Source organism: Mauremys reevesii, linkage group 5 (genome assembly GCF_016161935.1).
Source record: "Mauremys reevesii isolate NIE-2019 linkage group 5, ASM1616193v1, whole genome shotgun sequence".
Taxonomy (NCBI): Eukaryota; Metazoa; Chordata; order Testudines; family Geoemydidae; genus Mauremys; species Mauremys reevesii.
The window spans coordinates 101,314,094-101,342,004 of NC_052627.1; the positions used below are offsets into that span (position 1 = coordinate 101,314,094).

Sequence of the window (27,911 nt, forward strand, 5' to 3'; positions counted from 1 at the left end):
CTCCTCTCCCCATATACTCCTGTGTCCTCAGAGTTTCCTGTCCCACACCCTTTTGGATAGTAGGGCCATTTTCCTGAAGGCATCCTGGCTTCAGTCTCACTGGAAACATTGGGAGATGGTGGGCATAATGACTCAGGACGGCAGCACTTCCTCATGTAAAGACTGTAGTGAAATGGAAGCCATCTTGACAAAAGCAGCATGGCTTTTGCCCCTTTTAAAGTAACAGGAGATGGATTCCTTAGGAAAAATGTGCACATTTAATACCAACAATCCTGACAATGAACAGAAAAGCCAACTAAAAAGAAAAAAAACACAAAGAGTGCACACATCAAATACTGTGAGACTCGTGATAAAATCAGGAGAGTTGGCAAGTCTGGTAGCAGCACCTGTAAAATTTAGTTAGCATTCACATTTACAAGCATATTAAAAACATACAATATTTCTGTATAATTCAGACCAAAGGCATGAACTGCTGAAGGTATACTATACTATACTAAAGTCAGTGGTTCTCAACTAGGGGTTACACAAAGGTCTTCCAGGGGGTACATCAACTCATCTAGATATTTGCCATGTTTTACAACAGGCTACATAAAACACACTAGCAAAGTCAGTACAAACTAAAATTTCAGACAATGACTTGTTTATATTGCTCTATAAACTGAAATGTAAGTACAATATTTATATTCCAATTGATTTATTTTATAATTATATGGGAAAATGAGAAAGTAAGTCAATTTTTAGTAATAGTGTGCTGACACTATTTTTATGTCTGATTTTGTAGTTTTTAAGTGAGGTGAAACTTGGGGTACACAAGACAAATCAGACTCCGGAAAGAGGTACAGTAATCTCGAAAGGTTGAGAGCCACTGCTAGAAGTGAAAGATATTACTGCAGCTATGACTAAGGAATAATACATTGACCTGTTCTGGACTACATACTAATAAAATTCAACCATGATAAGCAAAAGTCTACAGGGATGAAGGAAAAGGAGTAAATATTTCATTAGTGACTATCAAACACTCAATTCCCTGCTAAATACTAGTATAACATTCTGATTTAGTGAAATGTCAAAAGTTTATGGTTCAGTACTTCAAACAAAATTTACTGAAACAGCACCCATGTTCAAGTTTTTGTAACAGATGCATGCTTGATTTCCATAGGAGTCATTATGTCTCTAAGCATTTAATAAAAGAACTTCATAAAACAATATATATTGTAATTTGCAATAATCTTGCCTACTAAGTACTAGAAAATATATTTGCTAGTCATACAGTATGTTAACCTCTAATACTTCAGAATTGCTAAGTTTAAAAAAAAAAAAAGGAAAAATCTAAAACTGTCCAATAAAACATAATTAAAAAAAAAAAACCAACAGCAGCAATTGTTTTTCAAGAAAAGTATCAGTGTAACTTCTGAAAAAAGTTTTCCTGGGAAAGGCTGTGACTTGACTAAATTAATTCATGAGTATTGCAGATATGCATGCATTAACACTACTGCTGCAGTCAATAGCCTTTGGATAAACTGAGTTCTTCCATTCCCAGTCTCATCTGTTATCTTAAATGCCTGGCAACAAGGGTGGGATTTCCCAACACTAAATTCTAGTATTGTAATAATCAAAGCTGCACTAGTTGTTAGTGTTGCAAATTCCCAACTCCCCATGTCAGTAAGTAACCCACCCTTCATGACAATTCTATATCAAATATTAAAACAAATCATCAAGATTTTTGATTTATTATTTGCCGCTTTGAATTTGCTTTTTTTAAAATCAAGATGGCCTAGGCTTATCAAGTATTAGATAGATAGTAAATATTGGAACAAATTAGAAGTATTTTATTTTTGTTCGTTTTTTTTAAAACTCATGCCTAGGTTAATCAAATACTGAATGTTAATGAAATATGAATATTAGAAAAGGGATGGAATATGACAGTGCATATGGAAAATGTTAGGTTTCCCTTTCACTGGGAACACTGTTTCAATCTAGTTCGCACTTGAGTGTTTAATATTACCTAAAGCTGAAACGTTATCAAAGGTAAATATATATTTTTATTATCTATGGTGTGTCGTGAGTGGTCTGAATGCTGTATGGTTTTGAATAATACACAGTGGTTGATATAATCTCACCTTTTTATATTTATATTTTGTTCACAAGTCTTATTACATGTTGCTATCTGTCTTCCCACTTTCATCCACCGACAAGGACTGTTTTAAATGTTCTTTTCCCACATGGTATGAATTTAAAGTAAATTGGCAACACTTAAGGGTTTTAGAAGGGTACCATCAGATCCCTACCTATTTAGAAGCCAACATTTTAAGGCCTCTGATTTTTAGAGCCTAAATTTTTGGCCAGCTTGAGATATCTTGGCCTGATTTTCAAAAAAAAAATCTCTCAGTCGCCATTGATTTCAGCTGGAATTGGGAGTGCTTAGCACTTTTGAAAGTCAGATCCAGGGAACCTTAAACTGGCCAAAAATGGAGGCCTCCACTAATGGAGGATATCTAAATTAGAGGCTGCTTTGGAAATGTTGGGACATTTTGTATTGCATATGTCCTAAGAGGCAAATGATAAAACTAGATTCCCCTTTTACAATGCATAGTAATAGAGGAACAGATCCTAACACCTTTTCTCATTTGAACAGTATCTTACAACTCCCTGAAATCACTGGGTCTATTTGTGTAGTAACTACGTGTGCAGTGTAAGGGAGACACAATCAGGCCTTAAGTGGCTAAAAAGGATCTATGATTTACATTTCAGGATGCAGCAATTAAAATATTGCAGCAAATCTATAACTCTATGTGCAATTCTAAAATGTACTAGAGGTTCTTGGCCAAAGCATTCAGATCAGTGAAATTATCCCAGATTTAGTACCTGTCTAAAGAAGTCAATGGTAGCCTTTCCTTTGACTTTGAGTGTTTAAATCGGGCCCTTAAACTGCTAAAATGAGAGCAGAATTTGGCCAACTGTCTTTTTGTGCTTTCTAGTAACAAAAATAAAGCACTATCAAAGGTCTACATTTTATATATTTTAGAACTTTAATATCAATGCCTGACTTTACCCTCCATTTCAGTGTTATGAAAGGTCAGTATCAAGAGGAAAAATATATACTCTTATCTGATATTACTAGTGTATGTTTATTTTCTTTGGTGGGCCATGTAAAGATAAGGAAAGTATTTTGGAGGCTTTTGCAGCTTCCTGGTAGCTTCCTGAGTATGGAAAATAGCTGCATTTTTGTTGAATCAAGCCTAAGAAACATTTTTTGTACTTGAGGACTATAATGTAACCATGCAGTATTTTGTATCTACAGACAAATGGAAATATATTGTTATGAAGTTATTAGTAGTATTTATAACAGCTCTACCATGTTTGATAAATGAAGCCACATTAATTGGTTTCAGGATCTTATTCAAGCTATGGCATATCCACTAGCACTTTTGAATACGCAATTAAATATTTCAAAATGTCAGTTTTGCTATAGTTCCACATGGAATGCATACTGATTACAACTACTTGATTTTATTAGACCATTTATATTTATAAACAGAGTCATCTACAGTTACTGGAGGTTATGAGCTGTCAAATATAACAATAAATAAAAGTGTAAACATATAGTATACAAACTATTGACCTACTTAATTGTGTATATAGACTGCAAAAATCTTCTCTAAATGTCTAAGGCTTCCGTGCATTGTAGCATTAAAGTATTTTAATCTTTTGTTCTTAAGAACTGGGAATAAAGCTAGAAATATTAGTAGCAATAGCTGTAAAGGCAGCTTGTGCCAGAATGTAAGCATTTGAGGGTTCAGTCATGCCTTTCACTATATGCGCTGCTACACATCTGGGGAGGGAGGAAGAACAACTAGTGTATATTATCTGGTAATAGTATGACTTAGAGCTGGTTAGAAAATAAATATTTATATAAAAAAGTTCAAAACAAATGAAAAAGATAAAAACAAATCCAAAATTCTTTTAATAAAAACTGAAAAAAAATAAAACTTCAAGAACCACCATCTTTTTTTTTTCAAAATCTGGAATTTTCTAAAGAAATTAAAATATTGTTGAAAGAAACTACTTTAAAAAAAAAAGCATTTCAACCATCTCTAGTTTGAACACAATTTATGCTGCTTTAACTTTTGAACTAAAATTCACTGGTAGTTTGCTCTAGAGGTAATGTGAAGGGTTACTGGGAGTGTTTTCCAATACTCCCAGTAACCAATATACTTTTGGCCTTTTTTTTTAATTATTTATTTAAACATCATACATATTTAGAGCTAATTTGGGGATTTAAAATACTCATGAAAATGAGACAACACTGGCTAGATCAAGGAAAGTACACTGTATAATCCCATAGAATTCTGTTAATATTACTCCGTCCTGATCTACACAAAAGTCGCTGTCTATATTGGTACCTCGCCTGAGCAAAGACTGCAAAATTATATCAAACTACATGGTTGTTAGCAGGAGTGGGGTCAAATTGCATGATGGGTAGAAGAGGTGGATATGTCCACTTAGAAATATTTATGCCCAAAATCACTTCACGTGTGAAAACAAGAAAATTTATATAGCATTTTGAAAATGCAAATGCTGATATAAATGTTATATATTCTATTGATTATCAACGCTCAGACATGTTTGAACTTCAGTCTTCAGGAAAAAAGGCTACATCTGTTCACACACACACACACACACACACACACACACACACACACACACACACACACACACACACACTCTAAATGTAACATTAACTCTTTTTTTAAGAAATGAAGTTCTTAAGAAAATTAAATTAAATACTGGACATGGCCAAATCCAGTTTGCATGATATAAGAAGATGTTATGGCAATATAGGTTCAGAGCATTCAGAATGCTAGACAATTAAATATAATTGGCTGATCAAAGGTAATGAATACTTTCAGTTGTGTTTCAATAGTTCCTTGCCATAACTCTCTTTCATATCAGTATCTATTACAACTGCAATGCAATTAAAAACAAACAAAAACAAAAAACTCCCACACATATTATAGTCTTGTGAAAACCAAACTTTTAACACCTAACATCATTGATCTTGCTCAGGACTACCTGAATTCCTTACATTTGATGTTACTCCTACATAGAAGAGACTTATCTGTTGGAATCCTTGCATCTGGGCACTTGCAGAAAGCGTGAGCACACACACCCACATATACACGCACAAAGCTATTGGTATTCCACTGTAGAACTAGGAATCAAATACTAGTCTCTAAGGTGCATGAAACAGGTCTATTAATGACACATTGTGGATTCAAGAAGAGTAACTGCCTAACACAGCAATGGAGCACATTTTTATAGATTCCATTGATTTCATTTCACTAGAACATCACAAGCTGATATCAGTACATAGCCTCAGCTGCACAACTAATCTAGGAAATGTGTGCGTGAGAGGGGAGGCTATTTATGACAAAATGGCTAGTTGGAAATGGGACTTATAAGGAGGCTGGGAAAGTTCTCCCTCTTGATGGGTTTAGATGCAGATTTTTAAGGGTTTTTAGGTGCCTGAAGATAGAGATTGAAAATTCCCCTAGGTGCCAAAACTTCCAAGGCAGGCAGTAAATTAGGTGCTTACTTTTCGAAAGCAGCTAGCAACCTATCCGTATCTATAGGCACCTAAATACCTTTACATAAGAATGGCCCTACTGGGTCAGACCAAAGGTCCATCTAGCCCAGTATCCTGTCTACAGACAGGGGCCAATGCCAGGTGCCCCAGAGGGAGTGAACCTAACAGGGAATGATCAAGTGATTTCTCTCCTGCCATCCTTCTCTACCCTCTGACAAACAGAGGCTAGGGACACCATTCCTTACCCATCCTGGCTAATAGCCATTAATGGACTTAACAAATCTAGTCTTTAATATACATATGTAACATTCATTACATCCATGTGAATATAGAATCCTTTTTTCTGGTTTCATTAGGATTGAGAAATATTGTGTGTTTAAGCATGAATAATAATTTAAAAAATACTGTAATAAATATTTTGAGAGAACTTTAAATCAAAACTTTATTCAGCCCCTATAAACTCTCACCTGATAGTTCCACATTGTTCTAAGTGCCACATATGCATACTTGGCCCTAGTCATGTAAATCAATAATAGTCAAACACTTGCTAGTAATCCCCTAATCCACTGCCTCCTATTACATGAAAATGATCTGGTAAGTGTCTTACTAATGCTTGTTCTGAACGACCAGTTTCTTAAGACTCTTGATGGAACCCTTAGCAGCAGGAGGCCAGAATGTGTTCCAGTCACTTTGCAGAATCCTGCTTCTTCCCTGCAGGAATGAAGCATTTTCAGTGGTTGGCAAAATACCTTTAGCTGTGCAGGCTTTGGGAAAAGAGAAATAATGTGGTGTTGCCAGTGCTGATTGTTATGCAATGTCCTTTACAAATCTGATAATGAAGGCAACATTTGTATTTTTCAAAGACTTACCTACATGAGCCAATTACCCTGAAAAACCCCTCCTTGTGGACAAATCTCATGGTTTCTTTCCCACACAGGACCTTCAGTGTTATTTGACAATTGTAAAACTGCTTTGATATTTACCTTTCGGAAAAGTGTGATGTCATTGTTATATGCTGATTCCTATATTATACCAGGTATAACCTATAACATTCCATTCCATAGAAAATCTGTGTTTTAGAAATTGGAGTGTCAATTCTTTTGACTTTATCATACTTCTGAAAGTAGGGATGAACTATTTTCTGTTGGTGCTATGTTTTGCAAACAAAGCAAGTTTAATGTATACTCTGGAACTAAGTACTTCAGTAGAAAATGGATTATAATCTAAAGAATCCCACTATTGTGGAATGATGTAGAGGAAACTCCTTTACATAATTTTCAATAGATTAATGAAACCATGTTCTTTGTTCTATGCTAGCTGTTCAACCTGCTATACTTATTGGACTGGAATCACTTCCTCTAAGCTGCTAATGTTATCTCATCTCTGAGCAAAGATGCACTGTTATCGGTTTGGTTAGCTAATGCTGAATGTGAAAACGAATCATGTGAGATAAAAGAGTTGTGCATTCCTATGTGATAGGAATAGCATACTCTAGTTCGCTACCATGTAATTTGTATAAAAAAGACTATTGCAACAATGTGTGGTGTGACTTCATCGATCAGCTGCTGAAATGCTATATCACATTTTTATTTATTGCTGCTCATATGCAAATTATATAAGGTTTCAAAGTGTGACAGAAGAATCATGGCATGATTTATGAATGTTTGGGTCTGCCACTATCAGATCTTCAGCTTGAATTCAGATCAGCAAAACCCTGTGGTATGCAACCTCATTTCTATATTTTCCAGTATTGAAACTTGTAATACTGACGGACTTGATATAATCATTCTTGTATTTTCTTATTTGACAAAAGATAAAATATGGCCATTCAGCTGCTTAGATTCCACTTCTGGCCTTACTAGAATATTTAAAGAATGATAATGTCTGCAGCTTTCTGCTTAACAATGATTCACTACACTGTCTGCCATCCAGTTTTCACCTTCTTACTGAATTTTAGCAGATCACAATATGTGGGATCAGGAAGAAATTTTTCCCCCAGGTAGGCTTGGCAGTGACCATGGGGGGTGATTACCTTCCTCCAGATCATGTCTGTGTAGCCTACTTGCCATGATTATCTGAGTTTCTCTCACTTAATCATTTCCCTTCCATTGCAGCGGCTTTGGGCATTTAGTGCACCTTGGTCCCTTCTAGTCTTTGCCTGTGGCGCATAGTAGCCTAATCTCCTGTGAATAGTAACACTTGGGTCTCATTTTAGCTGTTGGGTTAGTATGTAAATTAGGAATAAGCGAAATCGAGAACTTAGCACAATGGAGACCTGTTTGAATGAGTAAGAGTTTATAGGATTTGGCAATAATCCTGTACAAAGTGTTACATGAATTATTCTATTTAAACAAGAGTCAAAGTTTAAGGCTAGATGGGATCACAAGATCAGCTAGTCTGACCTCCAGTATAGCACAAGCCACCAGCACCACTTAGTATTAACCTAACAACTGACCATCACTAACCCAACAGCTGAAATAAGGTGTCATCTCAACATTCTCTGATTAATGTGGCTGTTTGAATTTGAACTGTGCCCGTGGTCATGTGTTATATAGCGTTCAAAAAGAGCAGAGTGAAACAGATTGGACACCACCACTCTTCACCACAAGTAATCAATTACTGGGTGGTAGATGGTGTGATGAGGTTAATTTGCTGATTTCTAAATATTTGGCATTTGGCACAGTTGTATGGCATTATCCACCGACTGCCAGAGAAAGTACACAGAAAACTAATTTATAAACAAGGATTTTTAGCATGTATTATGACAAATCTCTGCTTGGATTTAGAATATTCTTCATCCCTGATTTGTAACAACTACAAGGTACCATCTTGCATCCGAAGAAGTGGGTATTCACCCACGAAAGCTCATGCTGCAAAACGTCTGTTAGTCTATAAGGTGCCACAGGATTCTTTGTTGCTTTTAAGGTACCATCTGGAATTTAAATATATATTAGCACAAATGACCTTTAATGATGTCTCCTGATCTCACATTTGATCTAGATTCAGTAGTTCAATAATGAGTCTTTCTTTAAAAAACCATTAAGTGACCTTTTTTTGAAAATTTCCAAAATGACAAGAACATGATGCAGGAATCTCTCCGTATCTCCTTGTTATCCAAATGCAGAGCCATAGTACAAAGAGGATATTGTTACCTGTCCTGTTTTGAGTTAAAGTGAAGTGTCCAGTGGGGTGCTACAAGAACTAGTCTTGGGTCAGTTCTTAATATCTTTGTATAAGATCTGAACAAAGCAGAAGACCACATATTAATAGCAACAACAAATGATACTAAATTGAGAAGTGCTGAGAGGGCCAATAAGGACAGGTGAAGTAATTCACATGGATTTAGAAAGATTAGACATATGGGCAGAAAATCACAAAATAAGATCCAGCTTGAAAAAAATGCAAAGTAATATATCTGAGGGAAAAAGAAATCAAAGAAAGATATTCAAAAGAAAGGAAAAATCTGGAAAGAAATTATGCCATAAAACATCTGGGGTAACAATGGGGAGCAAATTAGGTATGACTTTGCAATGCATTATGGCAGGGGGAAAAAACAGTCAGTGTGATTTGGGGGTGGATATACAAAGGTATCATGTCAGAGAGCCAGGTGAGACTAGTACTTCTTTATCTGACTGATGAATTTGCAATCAGGAACTCTGCATTCACTTATGACTCTCACTAGCACAAATAGACAAATGTCTGTAGAGGGAGTGCAGGCAAGAGCACCAGAAACGATTTCAGGGCTAGAAGGAATGATTTATAGCAAGGGTTTAAAAGAACTAAACATATATAACTAGGCTAGATGATGGCTAAAGGGACACACTATAACTGTGTAGCAATATTTAAACTATGTGAATACCAAGGAAGGACAAGAATTATTTAGCATGGAACAATGAAAATAAAAACAATGGGATCAAAACTAAGACAATAAAATGAAGACTTAAATGGATTAGATAATCTGCTGGTGTAAACTGGCATAACTCCACCAGCTGAAGATCTGCCTCAATATTAGAAAAGGCTTCCTAAAAATAAAGTGAATAAGACTGAATTGTTTCCAATGAGAAGATACTAAATTCCATTGGAGAGATTTAAAAGTAGACTGAATGGAAAAATAGAAAACACATTGTAGGGGGATAATATTTCCAAGCAAGGAGATGGACTACGTGATCTCCAAATAGAAGGAAAGGAATTACTTAAGTGCAAAATTGCTTATAATTATTATTGCTTGGGCTTTATGATAAGTTTAGTGGGAGGAGACCAGACAAACGTGGTGAGCTGGATTCTCATCTCAGTTATGGACATTGACTTCAGTAATTACTTTGGAGAAATCAAGATACTTCAAGTGTTGTAACTAAAGTCAGATGTAACGTGCCTCTCTCTATTAGGAATAAAATGTTTCAATATGATGGTTCTCAAAGCATCCAGAAGGCTCCTTTTAGTGCATTACTAACTGAGGAGTCAGTTGTGATGCGCTAAGACAAAAAACAAACAAACAAGCAGTTCTCCACTTGAATTTCCCATACTCAGTGCTGTTGCAAAGATACTATGAGATACTGAAGAATCCTGGCTACCACATCCACTCTTAAGAATGTACATTTTTTAAATAATTACTGTGTAAAACATTCTTGATTTGTTTCTCCACCTCAGAGCTCAAAAGATGAGAGTGAACAGTTGCATTTATAAAAAGAAAGGATTAGCATATTTCTGGATTCTCTTTATCTGTGCAGCCATTGTGGGTGGTCTGCCCCAAAGTCTATCTGCTGACTGTCCAGCTGGCAAATACAGACTAGTGTGTGTAAGAGAAATACAGTACAGCTGTATGCATGCCACTGATGATTCATTTCCAACACATGGCAAATCCCAGTTGCTTAATTTAGGGGGGTCTGGGAGTGAAAATCCATTAGACAGACAAAACATGTAGCACAATTATATAACTCTTTTCTTCCCCTGATGTTGTCCATTTACTTCACTTTTTTTATGTCACAATATGACAGTGCAGATGAAGCTATTAATAGTCCCAATACTAGAAAGTTATTCTGGGGTAACAAATATGCAGATAAGGACCCTATTGTTGTAGTGCTATTTAGAGGCACAGCCTTGCAATAGCACTAAAAAAGCCACATAGTTGCACCAAGGATTAATATGGGCCAATGTTTATATATTAGGCCAGATCTGCCTTGGGATATTCCAACATATACCACAGTATAGGTTGCTGAGTGATAGGAAGTTCATCCAATAAAGCATTATGTTTGTACAAGTTGCCTATAACCCCCACTTTCTTTGAGTTTGCCAACAGCCAGGCAGACACAAAAGAAGTAGTGCTTCCCAAGAACAATGGGGTACTGTCAAGCCACCTGGGGGGATATATTGACTGAACACTTTGTCTGGAAGTTGAGCCAGCAGAAATATAGCCTATATGCACAGTTTTCACCCTTCTCTCCCAGTGGGCATAAATCAACCCCATTCTCTTTATTAACTTAGAAGTTTGGAAACACTAGTCAAAATTAAAGAAAAAATTAGGGTTTCCCCCATGTAGCAAACACCCACCTGGTATGTTCTAGTCAAGCAGATCAGCCATCTCAGAATAACTGCTGGGTTATTAGGACTTATTTTTTGAGGATGAGGGGTGGGTGGAACATGGCAGCAAGTAAAATATAAAGTGCAAAATCTGTTAATAATGGCCACCAAAGGGACTGCTGTTTCTCTGGCAGCTATAACAGATGGCCAGATAATGCAGTGTGATTAATAGGAAGGAATTCTCCCAGGGACTGAGCTTTTACTGGGTGTTAGAACAGGTGGCTGTGATTAGCAGGTGAATGCTAGCTTGAGGTTTTTTGACTTTGGCCTTTCCTTATTATCAGAATTGGTTTATCAGGGCCAACATTTTGGAGGTTGTTTTTTTAAAGTTAAACATCTAAATCCAATCTCAGTCACCTGGGAAAACAGTCTGATCTTCACCCATTTGAAGTCAATGAACTATATTAGAGGGAATCTGTATGAACATTGTTGAGGTTTTTTTAAGTTATGGTAAATTTAAGATTAATTATACAGATATTTGAAACTAGTTGTATATTATGATGATCACTTTTAGCTCTGTTTCTATTCCAGCTAAAGGTTAATGGGAAGGTCAACTCAAATTCCATACTTGATTGTTTTTTATATAGCAGAATATAGAAATGTAATTTTCATATATGGCTTCTTTTCTTTACTATAGAACTGTGTCTTTTAAGAATAAACCCATAAGAGTCTATGACTTACATTAGAAGTAATCAAATTACCAAAAATACAGCTAGTCAGCTGGCAGATCCATTAGCAACAAGGAGTTTTATGATCAAGATTTAATGTCCTAAGAGTTCATGTAACTGAAGGAAGGATTGTTGCTCAGATTAAAGGAAAACTGAACATCTGCCATTTCTATAAAACAAGAAATCCAATGCTTAAATTGAAAAGTATGCTTAATATGGTAATAATTATAGTAAGAAGAAATTCTGATGTATAAATACTTAAATAGTCAGTGGAGCAGCGGGGCGGGGACCCTGGGTTTTCTACCTCCCAAATGAGGTAGACCACCTATAAAATGACACCACCTATAAAATCATTTATTCTTCCTCTCTCTGCTCAATGACTGTTTAAGTGGTTAGGATTGAACATGCATGTCCCACTGCTCAGAAGATCCTTTTTCCCTATCAGGAATAGCAGGGGCCTGAATCTGGATCTCACACGTCAGGTGAGTGCTTTGACCACTAGGCTAAAAGTTATAAGGGAGTCACCACCACCATCTCCTCCTTTGGCCAGATTTCATATGGGCCCTTATCCAGCTGCCAGATCAGGCCCCATATGTCAGATAGGCAAGAAAATACATATTTCTACCTGGTTTGAGGATCCTGCTGAGGCTTAGGTGTCTGGACAGTGAAGCACTGAGCACATGCCCAGCAGGAGAAACCTAGGTGACAAACCTACAGCTTTTACTTGTGTTTTCCGCCCAAATATGTTTTTTTTTAAGCTAGACCTTCAGATATGTGTGTGGGGGGGGGACCTAAGAGGTGTTCCCTCATATGTAGTGTTCTAGCAACACAAGCAACTGTAGCAAGAAACTTAAAAGTTGGATTGCTTTGTAGTTTTAAATATTCAGATGAAGAATATTACTGTGTGGTTTTCAAAATATCATAACATAGCTGTGGAAAGGATCTATTACTAGATAATCCATCTCCCTATCAGTAGACAATTGTGCCTTATTGTATACACACTCAGTAGTGCTTTGTCACATCTAGACTGAAATATGACAAACTATGAAGCTTCCACCTCTTCTGTCAGAAAACTATTTCATGTGTTTTCACTAATAAGAAAAATGTCCTGGTAGCAATAGTCCTTGCATAAAAGAAAACAGAAGTAGGGAAACAGAGGTTAACAATGGACAAAGCCTAAACTCACAAGTAAACTTGTAAATAACATAGTTAACAGATAAAGAAATAGAACAGTAATGTATGATAAGCTTGCTTACTAGCATACTTTGCAGCTTGTGGACATTTCATAATCTGAACTGGGATGGGTTACAGAAAATAGTAACCAATCATGATATATTAAACAATAATATTGAGTGTAAATGTGTATATAAGCTGATTCATGATCATGTACATTGGATATCTGGTACACCCTGTATGCACTGCCTACACCTAAGTCTGATCAACTCAAGTATAGTTTAACAGGGTTCAAAAAAGAACTAGATAAGTTCATGGAGGATAGGTCCATCAATGGCTATTAGCCAGGGTTAGGGTTAGGATTAAGGATGGTGTCCCTAAGATCTGTTTGCCAGAAGCTGGGAATGGGTGACAGGGGATGGATCACTTGATAATTACCTCTTCTGTTCATTCCCTCTGGTGCACCTGGCATTGGCCACTGTTGGAAGACAGGACACTGGGCTAAATGGACCTTTGTTCTGACCCACTATGGCCATTCTTATGTTCTATAAAAACCTCAGTAATGAGTCCAGAGTTGAACTGGTTTCTTAGATTCCAAAGAACTGTATGAAGTGTTCTCCCAGAAATGGACCAGGTGCTCTGGATAAGTTGAGTGGCAAAGAAATCTCACTAGTAGTTATCCCAGGGCCGACCTTGTGGAAAATGGCACCCTGGGCAACTTTCTTTGGTGCCCTTTAAGTACTGCAGGTGTCATGTTGCTGGGATTACAGAGAAAGGATGTGTGTGAGCGCCTGGATCCTGTCCCACAGTTCCCTTTATTTCCACCTCCTGGGTGGGCATGGCTCTTCTGCAGCATCTTGGCCATGGTGCACCCCCCGCCCAACCATGGCACCCTAGGCTGTTACCCATGTCGTCCACCCATATGGCTGGCCCTGAGTCACCCCGAACTATCCTTTTCTAAATTTCCTCCCATTATTCCTGATTATTATCAGAATTCCTCATAAATTTCCCAGTCATGTTTTCAGTCATCAAGACTGATAACTGCGTGAAGAGGTATATATGAGCTTTTCAGAAACACTCATTCTTGGCCTAACACTGCTCCCCAGTGACGTTAATGGTAAAAACTCACACTGCCCTCAATAGGAGCAGACTAAGGTCAATGTGGAGTTCTCTTGAAAATTATACCCTATTATCATACCAAAACTGTCAAGTGAGGCTCAAAATATATTTGAAGAGACCATCATCTATTGAAAGGAAAGACTTCCTAATTCTGTTTGGATATCAGCCTGAGAACATATGGAATATGATGTTACAGGACTTTATACCATGGTTGAGCCAAAACTTGCTTTTGGGAGACAAAAACAAAGCCAAGAATAGAAACTTGACCAAAGGATGTATATAACTATGCTACCATGTGGTAGCAAGACTGGGCAGCAGGGAAAGCTGTTGGTCATTAGAAAGATCATGAAATGTTGAGTTTTCTGCAGTACTTCAAAATGTACTAGTTATGTGAAAAATACAGTAAGAAAGCTAGAATGGCATGTTAAAAAATTGAGGGAAACCTTAATTTGGCTAAACCATTAATTACTCTACACAAAGTATGTGAACCTGCTTATGACAGTTCTCCACTCTTGCCGACGTGTCTTCTTCAAATGTGAAACTGGAGAGGCTACCAGTAAGCTGTTTTTCCTATTTTTAACCAATGGATGCTGAGATAATAAAGATACTTAAAATTAGGGCTGTCAAGTGACTAAAAAAATTAATTGCGATTGATCGTGCGATTAAAAAAATTAATCACGATTAATGGCGTTGTTAAACAATAATGGAATACCATATATTTAAATATTTTTGGATATTTTCTACATTTTCAAATATATTGATTTAAATTACAACACAGAATACAATGTGTATAGTGCTCACTTTATATTTATTTTTTATTACAAATATTTGCACTGTAAAAAAAACAAAAAAGAAATGAAAGTTGAACATACAAATGTAGAATTATGTACAAAAAATAACGGAAGTGAAAAATAAAACAACGTAAAACTCTAGTGTCTACAAGTCCACAGAATCCTACTTCAGCCAATCACTCAGACAAACAAACCTGATTACACTTTGCAGGAGATACTGCTGCCCGCTTCTTGTTTACATCACCTGAAAGCGAGAACAGGCATTTGCATGGCACTGTGTTAGCTGGCATTGCAAGATATTTACTTGACAGATGCGCTAAAGATTCCTGTGTTCCTTCATCTTCAGTCACCATTCCATAGGACATGCGTCCATGATGATGATGGGTTCTGCTCAATAAAGAGCAGACCGATGCATATTCATTTTCATCATCTGAGTAAGATGCCACCAGCAGAAGGTTGATTTTCTTTTTGATGGTTTGGGTTTTATAGTTTCCGCATCTGAGTGTTGCTCTTTTAAGACTTCTGAAAGCATGCTCCACCCCTCGTCCCTCTCAGATTTTGGAAGGCACTTCTGATACTTAAACCTTGGGTTGAGTGCTGTAGCTAGTTTTATAAATCTCACATTGGTATCTTCTTTGCATTTTGTCACATTAGCTATGAAAGTGTTCTTAAAACAAACGTGCTGGGTCATCATCCAAGACTGCTATAACATGAAATATATGGCAGAATGCGGGTAAAACAGAGCCAAAGACATACACTTCTCCCCCAAGGACTTCAGTCACAAATTTAATTAACACATTATTTTTTAACAAGCATCATCTGCATGGAAGCATGTCCTCTGGAATGGTGGCCAAAGCATGAAGGGGCATACAAAAGTTTAGCATATCTGGCACATAAATACCTTGCAATACCAGCTACAAAAGAGCCATGCAAATGCCTGTTCTCACTTTCAGGTGACATTGTAAATAAGAAGCAGGAAGCATTATCTCCTGTAAGTATAAACAAACTTGTTTGTCTTAGTGATTGGTTGAACAAGTAGGACTGAGTGGATTTGTAGGCTGTAAAGTTTTACATTGTTTTGTTTTTGAGAGCAGTTATGTAACAAAAATATCTACATTTGTAAGCTGCACTTTCATGATAAAGAGATTGCACTATAGTACTTGTATGAGATGAATTGAAAAATACTATTTTGTTTATCATTTTTACAGTGCAAATATTTGTAATAAAAATAATATAAAGTGAGCACTGTACACTTTGTATTCTGCATTGTAATAAAAATCAATATATTTGAAAATGTAGAAAAACATCTGAAAATATTTAATACATTTCAATTGGTATTCTATTGTTTAACAGTGTGATTAATTAAAATTTTTTTTGTTAATTGCATGAATTAACTGCAATTAATTGACAGCCCTACTTAAAATATTTTTTTCAAAGTCTGTTGAGCTTACTGGTAGCCAGTATGGACACTGTTAATAGAGCAACTCTTCTGGTAAAACATAACCTGATTGATGCTGGACAGCATCAATGGACAGAAGCAAATTCCAATGTAGTAGAGGCCCTGACAATTGAAACCTGGTTCATTAACTCTGTGTGTGGGTTTTCAATAAGCAATGCTGACATCTATGAAAATTCCTTCTGATGACGAAGAATCTGCACTGCAGCAACCAGATGACTTTCTTCAGTGAAAAGCTGATGCACCACCTGCTGCTTAATATGCTGCAGCTGATGATGCTTTAACAGTTTGTGAGGAGCTGGAGTACACAGTGAAGAAGAGCCACTCATCTGAGCTTCAATCCACATTACTGAAAAATCAGCAGGTGATGTGACTGAAGAAGATAAGGATGATAGAGTCACTAATGAAAGTCCTTCTTTTTCCTCTCCTGAATTTCACATTACTAACTATACATGTAAACAGCAATCAATGTGCCAGATGAGTAAAAGGGTTTCTGTACAGAACACATCTTGGATCTGCTGGAAACAATAAACAATGGAATGGCAGTCACATTACTAACAAAGAGATTATTGACTTTTTTGTTAAAGTGCCTTTTGTGGATGTAATTTGACTTGTTTTTAAATGGAAATACCTGAGTGCACAATTTTGGTTGTGCAAAATTGTAGACATTATTGAAGCCTCTAAAATTTTGAAGAGGATTTAAAGTTTAAACCTAAGACTTTTAAGTGTCATGTTAAAGAAGAATTAAACAATGCTCCTGTTTCTTGTTTTATCTCTTTCTGACATTACAAACATTGCTCCTGAGCTCGATGAGTAAGAGTAGGCATTGTAAAGGACAAGTGAACAGTTCTTGACATTTTTAAACAGCTAATAAGAACACTTTACAATAAAAAAGAAACAGGATGGTGAGCTCTTATCATATGTTAAATATAGAGACAAAATTTCAAAGCACATTTATTTTTGTGGTGATTCAAAGAGTAGGGGGTCACGGAACTTCCAGGAAGTATTATATGGTTAAGTCTTGTATACCAAAACACAATTTTGTGGTTTCCTGAATGTGATGGTCTTTCAGCGACTGCTATATCACTGACACAGAGAAAGTATTTTAGGTGGATTATTCTAAATATTTTTCAATTATTTTAAATTTCTAGTGGAAAGATATTAAATATGTAGTGTGGAACATTAATGAAACAATACTGTATTTAAAAAGAACCCTGTCAAATAAAAAAATATATTTTTTAAAGTTACTAAATAATTAGCGCTCCTTATAATCATTTAGAGCTGGCTAGGTATCTTTATCTGTGTTTAATAGTAGCCACTTATAGAGAAAGGCCTGAATCTGCAAAGAGACTTAAGCATTGCAATGCTGAGCATCACCATGCCGAACTTTTATGTGCCTAGAAAGTCACTGAATCAAGAATGGGATCCACAAAGTCTGAGTTAGGTGCCTATGCTCCCTATACAATGAATGGGGAGAGATAGGCAACCTGAGAATGGTGTCCACACAAGCCACCACGTAGGCAGTTTGCTGACTAAACTAGCTGGTAGGAGATACCACCCAGAGGGTTCTGTCCTAAGCCTTGCCCCTTTGACAGAGTTCAGTGCTTAAGTCTGGGCTGTAGAAAGGTGCTTTTCTCTGCTTCGGATCTACAGCTGGGAACCCTGCTGCTGGAGTCAGGCAGCTTAGGCATTAAACCATTGTTTGAAAGAACATGTTAGGAATCCGCCTAAATCCATACAAGGTGTGGGAAGGCAGCCTCTCTAGGAACATTTATCCCAGTGATTAGACTCCTCACTTGAGATGCATAAATCCCAGATTAAATTCCCCCTCTCTAACAGATGAGGAGAAGAGATTTGAACTTTTGTTTCCTACCTTTTAGGTGCATGCCCTAACCACTGGAGTATAACGTGATTCTTAGTTTGTGTTTGGTCTAACTGAAGATGTAATTATTTAATTAAGGTGGAAGGCATTCAACAAGAGCTCCATATCAGACTAATCCATACTCTAGTGGTTAGGATCTTCAGTAGAGAGATGGGAAATCCATGTTCAAATCCCTTCTTCTCATCAGGAAGAGGGCTGAGCTAAACCAGGGTCTCCCTCATCTCAGGTACGCTAACCACTAGGTGGAAGGGAAGCACCTTTTCCTTTCCCACAGGTCATTTTGTGAGGAGTTGGGCATACTCAAAGCATGGCTAACAGATCTTCCCCTGGTTTGTAGATTGCAGTGAGGCTCAGGGTTTGAGACAGGCACCTAGTCACCTGCCTAAGGTAGGAAGTTAGGCAAGTAGGGAACTTTTACAACAGAAATGTAGGCACCAAGTGAGTTTAAGTGGTGACAGAGTTAGGCAGCAGCCGAACAGGATTTTATAAATCACAGTAATGCCTAAAATTAGGCTTTAAGTGCCTAATCCCTTTGTGGATCTGGACCTCAGCTACTACTCAGGGAGAGGAAGGGTGTTGCAATATGGCATTTTGGAAGAAGATACTCAGGGCACAAAGGACCAGATTTTTAAAGGTACTAGGTGCCTAATTCCCATTGAAATAAATAGGAGTTAGGCTTCTAAGTACTTCTAAAATTTCAGTGAGAGATGGGTGACTAATTCCTCTTTGTGACTTTGAAAAATCTTTCCCTAGATTACTTTTAAAAAAAAAAAGCTGTGATTTCTGCAATGCTAAAATGTATGGGTTGCCGAAATGAAGTGGAATAGCCAAATTCAGACAAATTATTTTTTAACATCTTTCTTTTTACCCTACACCACCTAATTGGTGTTCTGTAAAGATGTTTGTTTAACAGCTATTGGCTGCCATTCAAAATCTTTGCAGATTTTTTTTAATTGCTTGTACATTACATTTGCAAGTGCATATTCCACAAAATGAAGTAATCTCTCTTTAGGGAAAATAAGAATTGCTTAAAATATTAGTATGTCTTGTTCTGTTTGGAATGATTAATTTAATTGTTTTATAATACAGTACATATTGTACACCTTCAAAAACAGAAGGGTTCTGAAAAATATTCTAAGTATTCCTTAGTAAAATCAGGTGATATTTCATCTAGCATTCCTGTGAGATACATATGTATGCAATGTGATTGTAAAATTCATTTCTCTGCTCTAAAATGATTTGGCCTGGATTAAAAAACTAAGTGTTATGCTGCACCTATCGGTTTGAAGGATTTATACTGATCTTGTAACATGTTTTACTCTTTTTTACAACATTTCCTTAAGTTCAGTCCTATGGTCTGATATTTAATTTTTATTTGTATAGAGTCTCCAGTTCTGGATAGTGAGATCTAACATCTTTAATATCAAATTGTAAGTTTATAAGCAGTAGTTTCCAGAGTGTGAAGGTTTCAGAAAATCTACTTTTATAAATTTTGATTGCACTCAAATATGTTTGTTTTTTTTAATTAACCATTACAACTAACAGAGTAATGAAAAAAAGAAATGATAGAATATTTTTCTCCCATTTTAGTGTCAGTAAATCTAAAAGCACATTCAGGATGTTTATTTGCTTTCTTTTTTGCTCTGTAGATATTAGCATACTATTTGGGCTTTTTCCTCCAGCACTCTCAGTGTAGGAAGGACTTGAGGACTGGATAATCAATATGCACTGGCCTCTCATCTCCTACTCCCATGAGAGCCTCTCTGTGAGTAAAAATATGTGAGTATTCTAGAGTAAAAATAAACAAACAAAAGAATCCTTTTTCAGATTGCACTGGCACTGCTTAGCTATAGTAAAATTAATGGTAAAGACTCTGCTTAAGTCCTCTCTGTTAGTGAGTCTCACCCAGCCCACTGGAGATGTTGGTCCCAGAAGGGGGTATTTAGAGACAGGGCTTCCGTAGGCAGTTCCCCCACTGGCAGGAGGAAGATTAAAAACCTCAAACCAAAGGAACAACAGATCTCTGTGCTGCTTGGACTCTGGGAGGCAAGGTGTATCTAGGCATAATGAAGAGACCCCCAGCTGCTTAGCCTTAGTTAGCCTTAAAGGACAAATAGAGCTTGCTAATTATAGAAGCCTATATTACCTTTTGAAACCTAAGACTCTAACTCATTCGTTTATCTATGCTATTTAGATTAAACTCTGCATTAGCTGAGACTGGTCATACAGCCTCTTTAAAGATCATGCTAAAACTGATTTGTAGAGTTGCAGGATGCCAGTGTGACCACTTCCAATGTGCCCCCTCGTGGCCTCAGGGGTGGCCCTGCAGTCCGCTCCCTGCCTCAATTTCCCTCTTTCAGGCACTCAGATTTAAGAACATAAGAATAGCCATACTGGGTCAGACCAAAGGTCCATTCAGCCCAGTATCCTGTCTACCGACAGGGGCCAATGCCAGGTGCCACAGAGGGAGTGAGGGTAACACGTAATGATCAAGTGATCTCTCTCCTGCCATCCATCTCCACCCTCTGACAAACAGAGGCTAGGAACACCATTCCTTACCCACCCTGGCTAATAGCCATTAATGGACTTAACCTCCATGAATTTATCCAATTCTCTTTTAAACCCTGTTATAGTCCTAGCCTTCACAGCCTCCTCAGGCAAGGATTTCCACAGGTTGACTGTGTGCTTTGTGAAGAACTTCCTTTTATTTGTTTTAAACCTGCTGCCCATTAATTTCATTTGGTGATCCCTAGTTCCTATATTATGGGAACAAGTAAATAACTTTTCCTTATTCACTTTTGTCACACCACTCACGATTTTATATACCTCTATCATATCCCCCCTTAGTCTCCTCTTTTCCAAGCTGAAAGGTCCTACTGTCTTTAATCTCTCCTCATATGGGACGCATTCCAAATCCCTAATCATTTTAGTTACCCTTCTCTGAACCTTTTCTAATGCCAGTATATCTTTTTTGAGATGAGGAGACCACATCTGTATGCAGTATTCAAGATGTGGGTGTACCACTGATTTATATAAGGGCAATAAGATATTCTCTGTCTTATTCTCTATCTGTTTTTTAATGATTCATAACATCCTGTTTGCTTTTTTGACTGCCACTGCATGCTGCGTGGATATCTTCAGAGAACTATCCATGATTCCAAGATCTCTTTCCTGTTTAATTGTAGCTAAATTAGCCCCTATTATATTGTATGTATAGTTGGGGTTATTTTTTCCAGAGTGCATTACTTTACATTTATCCACATTAAATTTCATTTGCCATTTTGCTGCCCAATCACTTAGTTTTGTGAGATCTCTTTGAAGTTCTTCACAGTCTTCTTTGGTCTTAACTATCTTGAGCATTTTAGTATCATCTGCAAACTTAGCCACCTGTTTACCCCTTTCTCCAGATCATTTATGAATAAGTTGAATAGGATTGGTCCAAGGACTGATCCTTGGGGAACACCACTAGTTACCCCTCTCCATTCTGAAAATTTACCATTTATTCCTACCCTTTGTTCCCTGTCATGAAAGGATCTTTCCTCTTATCCCATGACAACTTAATTTATGTAAGAGCCTTTGTTTAGGGACCTTGTCAAAGGCTTTCTGGAAATCTAAGTACACTAAGTCTACTGGATCCCCCTGTCCACATGTTTGTTGACCCCTTCAAAGAACTCTAATAGATTAGTAAGACATGATTTCCCTTTACAAAAAACCATGTTGACTTTTGCCCAACGACTTATGTTCTTCTATGTGTCTGACATTTTTTTTTTCTTTACTATTGTTTCAACTAATTTGCCTGGTACTGGCGTTAGATTTACCAATCTGTAATTGCTGGGATCACCTCTAGAGCCCTTTTTAAATATTGGGGTTACATTAGCTATCTTCCAGTCATTGGGTACAGAAGCTGATTTAAAGGACAGGTTACAAACCATAGTTAATAATTCAGCAATTTCACATTTGAGTTCTTTCAGAACTCTTGGGTGAATGCCATCTGGTCCTGGTGACTTGTTACTGTTAAGTTTATCAATTAATTCCAAAACATCCTCTAATGATACTTCAATCTGTGACAATTCCTCAGATTTGTCACCTACAAAGGATGGCCCAGGTTTGGGAATCTCCCTAACATCCTCAGCTTTGAAGACTGAAGCAAAGAATTCATTTAATTTCTCTGCAATGACTTTCTCATCTTTAAGTGCTCCTTTTGTATCTCAATCGTCCAGGAGCCCCACTGGTTGTTTCGCAGGCTTCCTGCTTCTGATGTACTTAAAAAATATTTAGTAATTATCTTTTGTGTTTTTGGCTAGCTGTTCTTCAGACTCCTTTTTGGCTTTTCTTATTACATTTTTACACTTAATTTGGCAGTGTTTATGCTCCTTTCTATTTACCTCAGTAGGATTTGACTTCCACTTGTTAAAAGATGCCTTTTTATTTCTCACTGCTTCTTTTACATGGCTGTTAAGCCAAGGTGGCTCTTTTTTAATTCTTTTAGTGTGTTTTTTTAAATTTGGGGTATACATTTAAGTTGGGCCTCTATTATAGTGTCTTTGAAAAGTATCCATGCAGCTTCCGGGGATTTCACTCTAGTCACGATACCTCTTAATTTCTGTTGAACTAACCTCCTCATTTTTGCATAGTTCCCCTTTCCGAAATTAAATACTACAGTGTTGGGCTGTTGAGGTGTTCTTCCCACCACAGGAATGTTAAATATTATTATATTATGGTCACTTTCCTGTTAAAGTTATCTTTTGGACCAGATCCTGTGCTCCACTCAGGACTAAATCAAGAATTGCCTCTCCTCTTGTGGGGTGCTGTACCAGCTGCTCCGAGAAGCAGTCATTTCAAGTATCGAAATTTTGTCTCTGCATTTCTTCCTGAGGTGACATGTACCCAGTCAATATAGGGATAATTGAAATCCCCCACTATTACTGAGTTCTTTATTTTGATAGCCTCACTAATCTCCCTTAGCATTTCACCGTCACTATCACTGTCCTGGTCAGGTGGTCGATAATAGATCCCTAATGTTATATTCTTATTAGAGCATGGAATTGCTATCCATAGAGATTCTATGGAACATGTGGATTCATTTAAGCTTTTTACTTCATTTGATTCTACCTTTTCTTTCACATATAGTGCCACTTCCACCCCACCATGATCTGTTCTGTCCTGATATATTTTGTACCCCGGAATGATTGTGTCCCATTGATTGTCCTTACTCCACCAGGTTTCTGTGATGCCAATGATATCAATATCCTCCTTTAACATGAGGCACTCTAGTTCACCCATCTTATTATTTAGAATTCTAGCATTTGTGTACAAGCTCTTTAAAAACTTGTCACTGTTTATTTGTCTGCCCTTTTCTGATGTGTCAGATTCTTTTTTATGTGAATGTTTCTCATCTGATCTGGCCCATACTTTATTCTCTTCCATCCTCTCCTCCTGACTAAAACCTAGAGAATTTCTGTCAATAGACTCTCCTCTAAGAGAAGTCTCTGTCCGATTCACATGCTCCCACAATGCTTAGTTTAAAAACTGCTCTGCAATCCTTTTAATGTTAAGTGCCAGCAGTCTGGATCCACTGTGGTTTAGGTGGAGCTCATCCTTCCTGTATAGGCTCCCTCATCCCAAAAGTTTCCCCAGTTCCTAATAAATCTAACCCCCTCTTCCCTATACCATCGTCTCATCCACGCATTGAGACTCTGAAGCTCTGCCTGCCTGCCTACCTGGCCCTGCATGTGGAATTGGAAGCATTTCTGAGAACACCACCAGAGAGGTCCTGGATTTCAGTCTCTTTCCTAGCAGCCTAAATTTGGCCTCCAGGATGTTTCTCCCACCCTTCCCTATAATCATGGGTACCTAAGTTTACCACAATCACTGGCTCCTCCCCAGTACTACACATAAGTCTATCTAGATGCCTCGAGAGATCCGCAACCTTTGCACCAGACAGGCAAGTCATCATACGGTTCTCCCGGTCATCACAAACCCAGCTATCTATGTTTCTAATGATCAAACCTCCCATTACTAACACCTGCCTTTTCCTAATGACTGGAGTTCCCTCCCCTGGAGAGGTAACCACAGTGCGAGAGGATACCCATCATCTGGAACGAGGGTCCCAACTGTGGGAAGGTTTCCCTCTGCTTCCGTTGACTGCTCTCCTTCCCTGAGCCTTTCATCCTCCTTAACAGCACAGAGGCTGTCTGACCGGAAGTGGGACACATCTACAGTGTCCCAAAAGCCTCATCAACAAACCTCTCTGCCTCCCTTAGTTTCTCCAGTTCCACCACCCTGGCCTCCAAAGCCTGTATTCAGTCTCTGAGGGCTCGGAATTCGTTGCACTGAATGCACACATATGACACCCTCCCACAGGGCAGGTAATGATACATGCTACACTGAGCGCAATAAACATGATAGCCCCCACTCTGCTGCTGGGCTTCTGCCTGCATTCTTTCCTACAGCTACCTGGATTAATGATAGGGTTTTTGTTTAAATCAAGAAGTTTTAATTATAGTTTAATTTAAAGAATGGCAAGTGTATCTCGCCCCCTACCCATTCCCCTTCCAAACTCCCTCTCGAAACTCCCTGTTCCCGTCTTCTCAGAGGCCAATTACCTTTCTCTTTCTTATGTGATATGGTGGCACCCTCCTGTGGCAGGCCATGGCATGCCTGGTATGCCTGCCTTGGTTTCCCTTTTCTTCCAGAGACCCTGGTAATTCCATGCAAGTTCTTCACATACAAGAAGTCCTGGAAGGGTTAATTTATTACAAGAATCCCATGACCATAATCCATTGTTCCCCAACACAGTCCAAACAGTGCATTCACTCTTTCAATTCCCCAAATTCCATCAACACCAGGTACAGCTCCAGTGTTGCTCACCATGCTCCAGCACTCCAGCACAGCCCTGGCAGATCTTGCTAAACTCCAGCTCTTCAGTAAGGCTCTGGCATCTCTCACCACTCCTCACCCCAGCCTCTCTAGCTGGGATGGTTTTCTGCCCTCTTTCCTCCTCAGGCCTGGTTCTAGCTCCTACCCAGAGACAACAGCAAGTTCACCAGTCCATCATACCCCAGCCCTCTCTGACCCTCCAGCTTTAGCTTTCTAGCACAGAGAACCAAACAGCATCTCCCTCTACTGTTTTCATCCTTTGGCCCTCTCTGGCCATGGATCTCTGGCCTGAGAAGGTTTGTAGGTGATCACCCAACTGCCTTCCACTTTTATTAGCCTGATTTGACTCCACTACTCACTACTTCCCCCTTCAGGGGCTTTCAAATCAAACTCGTGAAGCTCTCAAATCAGCTCTGCTCTTCTGAGCTTTCTCACTGGGTTCTTGGTTCTGAACTTTCTCTCTTAATTCTGAAATCACTCTTGCCTGTAGCTCTCTCATTTATAAGCCCTAGCGGCAGCCTTGCCCTCCTCATTACACCAAACTAGGGTGCAACTGGACTGGAATAGGAGGGCTCGCCCAATGTCAGTAATGTCACAGTAATTCAAGATAATGTTACACTTTGGAGGCTGGATGTTCTGGAAAATAAATCTAGGTCCTCAAACTCTAGTGTGTTGGGCTGAAAGAAGGTGTTTGAAGAAGATCAATGAATTATTACTCTGCCTATTTCACAAGAAGAGCATTTAAATGTGACATTTGAATCCTTGGTTCTAACCCGTAGCAAGGCATCTGGAAACTATCAGTGCAAGAGGGATCAGAAAATAGACTGATTTATTCATGCTTTCTGGGATTTTTTGCTGTGCGGTTTTGTGTTGTTTTTATTATTACTACCATCAGTATTTGTAAATGATCATTCTAGGGCTTGAAACAGATTTTTAAAACACACAGAAAAGTTTAGTTTTTTTTCAGGTCACCAAGTGTTAATGTTTCCTGGTGTGGCTAGGGAAATAAAGCTAGGAGATAGACACTCAGACTTCTTAAGGAAGGATTTGCCAAAATTGGTAGTGGTTCAGCAATTTTTCCCTGCCAAATTTTTAACAACTTAGGAGGATAAACAATATGTTTTACTGGCTACAACTCTGAACGTTTTGTGTTGTTTTAATCTTCAAAAGAGGTTTTATTGGCATATGTGGACAAACTGATGGATTAGATGAAGATTAGAATTTACTAACTCCTTGTGTTCCAGCAAATAGGCTTCTGTATGGAATTTTACAAAGTCTATGAACTTTATGTACACTTGGACAGTTGTTGCCAAGACTTAATATTGGTCTGTGTAATAAAGCACAATAACAGTGTTTTGTTTAGACAATGTTAGTAGGATTTTCTCACTTTTTTCCCCCATTTTTCTCTTTTTAATGCACTGTACCTATGGTCTGGACTGAACATCGGAGAATCCAACCTGCATTTGGAGCAGAGCAGAGTCACCTGATCCCAGGAGGAGCACCAGTGTATGCATAAAGCTTCCTGACCTCCTGGGAGAAGGAGTGAAACCACAGCTACACCCCTTTATGAAATGAAGCTTTGTACATATACAGAGATCTATGCAGACCAGTGAATGAGGACGCAGAGACATGGCCTGCCTGTCCTCCAATTCTCACCCCCTTTGGGGCAGTAGGCATCCCCTAGGGAATTAGGATGGAGCAGTTCTTGCATTTTTGTCTGGCCCTCACCCCGGTCATGCTTAGATGTATGTGCACTGTATGAAGGCATGGCAGAATTAGTCCTTTAATGTGGAACATATAAATTCTGTTATTATCAAAAGGTAGGGGAAAATGTTGGGAAGAATTCAATGACTTGGTTGTCTTAATGTTGCCACTTCAGATGCCTAAAAGATGCTTTCCCTGAAGTGTCCCTTCCAATTGTCATTAGGGAGAGAGACCAAGAGGAAACACTCTAGGGTTGAGGCGGGAGGATTGTTTGTTTTGGTTTTTACTTACAGTGTTGTGAATAATGAAAATCAATCCTTCAAAATCAACATAGTTATTGCAGGAGTAAAGTACACTGCCAATAACCCTGTTAGACTAAAGTTTTGATTGAGATGGTTTAAAAAAACAGCAACAATTAGAAAAGTGTGGAGCATGATCTTGTACTTCATCATTACCCTGAGATAACATACAGGCAATTCAAACATTAATGGAAAATTGGAAATTCATTGCAAAAGCCAAAATAAATTCATTTGCTGAAAAAGCAACTAGACCAGAGGTGAGCAAATTACAGCTCGCAGGCCACATTCAGCCCGTGGGACTGTCCTGCCCGGCCCTTGAGCTCCCGGCTGGGAGCACTTTGGGCGGCAGGGCTGTGAGCTCCTGCTGAGCAGAGCGGCAGTGTGTCTAGCTCTGGCTTGGCGGCACGTCTGCCGGACATGCTGCTCTGAGCGGCATGGTAAGGAGGCCGGGGGGGGGATTGGATAAGGGGTGGGGGGCCACGGGGGGGTAGTTTAGTTAATAAGAATTAGCTGTAAACATATGCTTGGGTGAGATCTGAAATATTTATTGATCTGGTGGGCAATGTGTCTGATACTTTGGGATTGCTAGAACTTTTTATATGAGGAACAATATTTTCAGTAATCCTCATCATATTTGATTTGGCTGTCTGGGTGGAAGCCCAAGGCTGGGCTGCTTTAAGGGAGCGTTAAGGGGGTAGTCGGGGACAGGGACCAGGGGGTGGAGGTTCTGCGGGGGAGGGGAGGCGGTCAGGGATGGGGAATAGGAGGTGTTGGAT

General features: G+C 38.3%; 1 protein-coding gene and 1 long non-coding RNA gene across 5 annotated transcripts in view; one reads left to right on the forward strand and one right to left on the reverse strand.

The window, feature by feature from the left end:
• Nucleotides 1–27,911, reverse strand: part of PCDH7 (protocadherin 7) — a 390,709-nt gene that overhangs the window by 150,234 nt on the left and 212,564 nt on the right. The gene's annotated exons all lie outside the window — the stretch shown is intronic.
• LOC120406195 lies at nucleotides 18,386–27,300 on the forward strand. 4 transcript variants are annotated; one of them, XR_005599131.1, is made up of 4 exons: nucleotides 18,386–18,479; nucleotides 19,637–19,683; nucleotides 19,903–20,032; nucleotides 26,582–27,300. It is a non-coding gene; the product is annotated as an uncharacterized LOC120406195 (long non-coding RNA). The 4 variants fall into 4 exon arrangements; XR_005599132.1 differs by lacking the exon at nucleotides 18,386–18,479 and adding an exon at nucleotides 18,503–18,640; XR_005599133.1 differs by lacking the exon at nucleotides 19,637–19,683 and having other exon boundaries at nucleotides 18,399–18,479.